The sequence below is a fragment of the Pistacia vera genome, unplaced genomic scaffold, assembly GCF_008641045.1.
Source record: "Pistacia vera cultivar Batoury unplaced genomic scaffold, PisVer_v2 Contig529, whole genome shotgun sequence".
In the NCBI taxonomy this organism is placed as follows: domain Eukaryota; kingdom Viridiplantae; phylum Streptophyta; class Magnoliopsida; order Sapindales; family Anacardiaceae; genus Pistacia; species Pistacia vera.
Window position 1 is genome coordinate 475870 of NW_022196367.1, and position 7897 is coordinate 483766.

Genomic DNA, 7897 nt, shown 5'->3' on the forward strand with positions numbered 1-7897 from the left:
AATATAAAGAAAACAGAAACGGAAAAAATGGAACCAAAGGAAGTGTTTTTAAGGTTGTCTACTGTAGCATGATGCTATATTAGGGAGAGTTTTAAGGTTTTTAAGCAGTGTGAATTTGATGAGATAATTAATTAATTAAATATGTTTTTTATCTAATTTTATTATGGTTTTGATTGCATTTCCCTATGAGAAACACCCACGCGGGTTTTTGTAATTTTTTAAGGGTTTTTTTTTAAATTTTAGGAAAATTTATAATGCTTTCCGAGATCACCGAAGTGCTTGAGACTTAATTATCTCTCACAAGATGAATTGAATAAACTATTATTATAACTCGTAAAATAATCATTGTAAGTTATGTGCAAAGAACAATCCGCTATAACAAAACTTAGTTGAACGTTTAGTTATATCGGTAAAACTGCTGAGCATCTTAAAATTAGTATGCAAATGTTTGGTTAATTCAAATGTTAATTTTTATGATTATGTATAATGACCAAATTAACTAGATATTATTTTGTATAATAATGTTTTGATGGTATATGATGTCAAAATTATATTATTAACTTAAAATAAAAGAAATTTAAAAAAATATATATTAATTTCAACCTATATTCAATACTTATTATTAAAATTAAAAATCTTTTAAAAAGATACTAAGATTATCGATATCTTCATAAAAGATTCTTATTTGGAAAATAATAAACTAAAAAATATATAATGGGTAAAATATTCTATAATTAATTTTTAAAAGTAATCTGCTACCTGTTTCGTAAATTTGTTACCAAAAAATGAAAATATTTACCAAATATTAATTTGGTCTAAAAATTTAAATGGAATCAAAATTTTGATTTTCTTAATATATTGTAAAATGTAATAAAATCAGAAGATAGAAGAAGAAGAAAAGCACAATCTTGATTTGTGTTATTTTAAGGTGTTTAACTCTTTAAACTTTAAGGGCCTACATGATATGAATCGAAACTATAAAGAGGTGGATGATATTTTCAATGTATTTACCTAAACATATAATTAAAGAATAAAAGTTATTGACTACTCATTTTCAAAAGAATTATGGTTTCATGATATTTATCCCCTTCTACTCAAAGGGGTTTAGTCTAAATCATGTGAGAGGATAAGAAATGGAATAAGAGAAAACAACCATTAAAAAATTGATTAATACGTACACTCACGCAGCTTCTAACATCATCTAAAAGGGTTAGTGAAAATTAAACAACAACATAAATGGAGAACATAAATATAAATGAAGAACATGTACAAAATTGAAGAACAAGAACATAAAAGAAAACATAAATAATAAAAATATTTATATTTTTTATATTAACTTCTTCCATCTATTCTCTCATTTAAGAGGAAAATATGAATGACATAATAGATTTACTTTCTCATTTAAGAAATAAGGTATGAATAATATGACGTAGTCCCCCATCACCAATGTCGTCGATCAATAGATATTTGTCACATAATTAATTAATTTAATAATAATCGATTACATTAATTATAAATTCTTATGAGAAAAGAAAAATCGCAAATACAAGACATAAACGCCTTGGCTTGTGGTACGATGACAAGATACATATGTGATTCATGAAAACCGAACCGAATCGATAACTGAACTGGAAAATCGATTAACCAAAAAAATGGTTTGATTACAATTCGAAAAATTCAAAAAACTGAATTTTCAGTTCGATTATCGGTTCGGAAAAAAATAAAAAGCGATTAATAGAAATCGATTTTTTGAACCTGTTATATATATATTAAATAAAAAATAAAAATATTATATATTATATATTAAATAAAATAATAATAATGGGTGCGTTTGGTTTAGTATTTTGGATAGGATTTTAGGGATAGTATTGAGTTATTGGATATGGGAGTATTACGAGGTAAATTTTAAAAATTTATAAAAAAGCCCTTAGGTTTACTAATTTAAATAAAGACCCTAACATGTAAAATGACAAAAACACCCCCACATCTGCAGTGTCAGATTCCGGCCACCACCGCCGGAATCTGGCCGGAAAATTTCGTTACGGCACAGACTTATCGGATCTGTGCCGTAACACGTCGTTATGGCCTTTTCCGGCTAGATCCATGGTGGATCTGGCCGGAAAAGGCCACAGCGGTAAACTTCCGGCCATTTCTGGTCGGAAGTTTGGCCGTTGTACAGATTCCGGCTATCACCGACGGTGGTTGCCGGAATCTGACAAGTTGGGTTGATGGGGGTGTTTTTGTTAATTTTTAAACTTTATTTTCAGGGGGTATTTAGTGAAATTAATAACCTTATGGGGTTAAAAGTAATTAAAAAAAATGGGTAATATTTTGAGAATATTGTACCAAACGCTATTTGAAAAATAGGATCCAGAATAGGAATAAAAATATTAAACCAAACGCATACAATATTTTTAATGTATTGTTAATAGAGATCAATGAATATGTATGAATGTTTAATTTTTATTTGGATATGTATTATTTATATTTACAATTTAATTTAGAAAAAAAAAATAAGCTTTATAAAAAAAATAAAAAAAAAGGGAAAACCGGTTCAAAATTGATTTAAAGCGGTTAACAGAAAAATCGGTTTTCTCTCCAAACCAGTTCGATTTCTGTTTGGAAATTTTTCCGAACTGAAAAACCAGTTCGATTCAAAAAGCTGTTAACCAAACTTTTGAACACCCTTACCTCCGATTGAGCCGTTTCCAGGGTGGGCAGGCCGTTAAACAGAAAAGATAACTCTTCCCGAGGCCCCCGCCGACGTCTCCGGACTCCCTAACGTTGCCGTCAGCCGCCACGTCCCGGTTCAGGAATTTTAACCCGATTCCCTTTCAAAGTTCACAAGTTGGGTGCTATGGAACGGGATTCTCCCATCCTTTAAGATCAACTAACCATGTGCAAGTGCTATTCACGTGAAACATTTTTCCTCTTCAAAGTTTTAATATTTAAAATATCATAAAAAAATAATTTATCCAACAAAATCTGTCTCGTATTTTTTTCTTAAATTCCTTGCATTTTTCTTTACCATCGTGTCAAATCTCAACTCAAAATACCATGGTTGAAATTTTTAGAGGGGATGAGATTTTTGATGAACTTTTTTTTCTTTTAATTAATATTAGGGTAAATTGTAAAATCTTTAAACCGAATCAAAATATTCTTTAATTCTGCAGCCCTATTAATGAAGTCCAAACATTCAAAGCAACTCTTGCTTGGAAGATGTGTAAACTTTCTGATTCCAGATACTTTTTTGAAATGGTGCATCCTTAAAGGCAAAGGAAGCAACATTGATAGGACAGGAGGAGAGAAGAAGAGAACACTTTGAAAAATGGTGGGATTATTTATTATTAAAAGGAAATTTGAAAGACAAAAAAGGAAATGATTTATCTTTTTCTCAATTCCGTGTGGACCCTTGATGGATTTCATGTGATCCAAGATATTATCTCATGCAGACCCTCTAATATTTTAATGTACAAATCAAAGGTCGGTAAAATGAAATGGTTATATTCTATGAAGTCATTAAAGAGTGTTTGACCTTTGGATCACTCGTTGAAATTTGAGGACGTATGTAATTAACATAAAATTGACTATATTGTTTCACAATAATATTATGGATATTGGGATTTTTACACCAAAATATTATATCGGTTTACGTATAACACGTCTTTGATTTTTTTAATAATTTTTTTTCGAATGAACGACCGTCTATTAAATTTAGACGGTCGTTCACTCACATGGACACCCGTCTATATTATATGGACGGAGTCCATATACTAGGGACAGACGTCCCTATTTAATGGATGTCCGTCCATAAGTAAAATGAAATAAATTTTTTTTATAAAAATTAGGGACGGCCGTTCATCCGTTATGGATAGTCGTCCCTTAATTTTGGATGGGCGTCCGCAAATAAGGGACGCCCATCCAAACCAAAATATGAAAATAAAAAAAAATAAAAATTAGGGAAGGCCGTCCATAAATTTTGGACGCCCGTCCCTTACGTTTGGGACGGGCGTTCATTAGGAATGGACGCCCTTCCCTTAAGTTTGGACGGGCGTCCATTCCTAATGGACGCCCGTCCATACTTTAAAAAAAAAAAAAACACATTTTCTTCGCTCTTTTCTGCTTCTTCTTCTTCGCTCCACTCTATCCCTGTAACACCTCAAATCCATTTTGCAACAATCCTAATCCTCCCACTGAATTACAGCATAAACAAAACAAAAATAACCTTTAGATCAGAATCAGAAGAAATAATATCCCAAAATTAAATAATGAAGTTAGAAGCAAACCATCCTTAGCATTCGTTCCATTGGTAAGTTTCCCACTAAGAGTATAAACTTCCATTGCATTAATGAGAGGAGGAAGAGTGGAGTCATCATCAGCCTGGAGGGAAATTTGTTTGCTAGTGGAAGCAATTCTCAAAATGGGATTATTCTGTTTTGTACTCATATTAGAGAAGGAAAATACATTTTCTTGTATGGAGGAGATGATCTAGAATGGATACGTAAATTCACAAACGCAGCACGCACAGTTGCAACTGCTGCACGCATCCCTCTGGAGATGGTGTATGTGGGGAAGAGCACCAAGAGGGAACAAGTGCGACGAATCATGGTAAGCATCCAAATTGAAAAGCTAAGTTAGGCGTGGCTAGACCTCACCATGGTATGGTTCTTCTAGACACGTCTCGAGAGCATGCTATTCTCCAAGATTCAACTGGGCAGAGCCGATGACCACGACCCCATGATGCAAGAAATCAAGAAATTGCTGAGCTATGACAGAGACGACGGATGGGTTGTGCTAAGCAAAGGCTCCCAGGTAGTAGTGAATGGACATGGAACCACCATTGTGCTGCCACCATGATGATCACGTTCCAGGCATAGGCTCAAGCTCGCTATACTAATAATATGGGGACCGCTAGCAACCAAATTTCCCTCCAGGCTGATGATGACTCCACTCTTCCTCCTCTCATTAATGCAATGGAAGTTTATACTCTTAGTGGGGAACTTACCAATGGAACGAATGCTAAGGATGGTTTGCTTCTAACTTCATTATTTAATTTTGGGATATTATTTCTTCTGATTCTGATCTAAAGGTTATTTTTGTTTTGTTTATGCTGTTATTCAGTGGGAGGATTAGGATTGCTCCAAAATGGATTTGAGGTGTTACATGGATGGAGTGGAGCGAAAAAGAAGAAGAAGAAAAGAGTGGAGAAGAAGAAGAAGAAAAGAGTGAAGAAAAGGTGTTTTTTTTTTTTTTAAAGTATGGACGGGCGTCCATTCCTAATGGACGCCCGTCCCAAACGTAAGGGACGGCCGTCGAAAATTTATGGACGGCCGTCCCTAATTTTTTTATTTTTTTTATTTTCATATTTTGGTTTGGACGAGCGTCCCTTATTTGCGGACGCCCGTCCAAAATTAAGGGACGGTCTTGCATAACGGATGAACGGCCGTCCCTAATTTTTATAAAAAAAAATTATTTCATTTTACTTATGGACGGGCGTCCATTAAATGGGGACGCCCGTCCCTAGCATATGGACCCCCGTCCATATAATATGGACGGGCGTCCATGTGAGTGAACGGCCGTCCAAATTTGATGGACGGTCGTTCACTCGAAAAAAATTGTTAACAAAATCAAAGGCGTGTTACACGTAGGCCGGTACAATATTTCGGTGTAAAAATCCCGGTGTCCATAGCATTATTGATTGTTGAAAACCAATGTTCATCCACCGGCAGTGGTGAATGGGGGGAGGGGAGTTAGTTACAAAATAACCCCCTTCATTTCATTTTTACAGAACAGTCATTTTGAGAAAGTAAAGAAATATTATAGTCCCTTCTTTATCTTTATTTTCTACATATTTAGTCCTTCTACTCTATTACACTTGCACCACTAAAATTATAACACGTTATTAGCACGAAGAACTTAACAAGTGTTACGTTGCACCTCTATTGAAATTCCATAAATAAATATCGTTTTAGAACTTAAAGTTCTAAATATTAATTACAAACATGAAGTTTGTAAAACAGAGACAAAAATTGGACCTGAAGTTCAATATCATGAAGATCAAGTTTTGTAAACATCCTTACTAATGTAAATTTTTTTTAAAGATAGACTTCAAAACTAAGACATCGATATCAAGTAATGGTGGAGACATTTGTATAGTAGACAGTGCAACAACGCACACTATCCTTCGGGATAGAAAATATTTCTCAACTGAAGCTAAAATAAATACCATATCAAGATCTACAAACATAATTGAGGGCTTCAGAAGAGCAACACTTGTGTTACCAACCAGAATTAAATTAAGTGTCCATGATGCTTTATTTTCTGGCAAATCTAGAAGAAATTTGCTTAGTTTAAAAAATATACGACTTAATGGATACCACATTGAAACTTTAAGTGAAAAGGATAGAGAGTTTATATGCATCACTGCTAATATTTACTGAAGAAACTCCCTACTTTCTCATTAGAGTAATATTACACATTCCTGAAGAATGTTGAACTCTATGCAGCTATGAACCAAAAGTTCACTGATCCTGAACTTTTTAAAATTTGGCATGAGTGTCTTGGTCACCTAGGATCTACTATAATGCTTAGGATTATAGAAAACTCACATGGGCACCCATTAAAGAACCTAAAGATTCTATCACCTAATGAGAGTGCTTGTATTGCTTGCTCACAAGATAAATTGGCACTTAAGCCATCCATCACTAAAGTTGGTGTAGAATCCTCATCATTTTTACAAAGAATTCAAGGGAACATATGTGGACCTATTCATCCACCAAGTGGACCTTTCCGTTACTTTATGGTACTGATTGACGCATCGGCACGATGGTCACATGTTTGTCTACTATTTACCCGTAATGTTGCCCTTGCTAGATTGCTAGCACAAATTATCAGATTACGGGCACACTTTCTAGATTACCCAAATAAAGCAATCCGTTTGGACAATGCTGGTGAGTTTACCTTAAAGACATTTGATGATTATTGTGATGCAATGGGAATTGATGTTGAGCACCCAATACCACATGTACATACCCAGACTGGTATGGTGGAGTCATTTATAAAGCATATCAAATTAATTGCAAGAACTTTGCTATTACGTTCGCAATTACCGACTTCTGCCTGGGCTAACTGTTTTACATGCTGCAGTGTTAATTCTCCTAAAACCACTACATACCATCAATACTCTCCAATACAGCTTGTATTTTGACATCAAACTAATATATCCCGTTTAAGAACTTTTGGTTGTGTTGTGCAAGTTTCAATTGCACATGATTGTCAAATCGTGTATCGTATCGTGTATCGAAAACCTAATTTTTCGAATCGTGTATCGCGTATCGTATCGTATCGTAGGATACACCTTTTTCAAAAAAATTAATAAAATAATACAATTTTTCTAAAAATTAATATCATCCCCATGATTAATTAACAAATTTTGTGGTATTATTGGCTTTAAATTATGATATTACATAATCAAAATTAATCACAAAATTATCAATTTATATCATTTCCTCTCAACCATTCATATCATTTCCAAGATCAATGTTAATATCTATAACTTCATTTATGTTATTATTATCATGAAAATAGGCAACACATCTTCATTTTCACTTTCTCCATGCAAAATGGGTAAATTTGGGTAAGTTTTAGTGAACCAGGTTGGGTGACCCGGATTCGACCTGAAATTTTTTTTGGACTTTTGGCCCAAATTAATAAAGTTGTATCTATTTGTATCGATATTTTTAAGGATACAAACGGATACGTATCGTATCGTATGATACGTATCAACGTATCGAAAGGTTTAGGATATACTCTCTGATGCGTATCGTTGGTGACCCGTATCGAATTGTATCATAGGATACGTATTGCGTATCGTAGGATACTAACAACCATTTGCAAC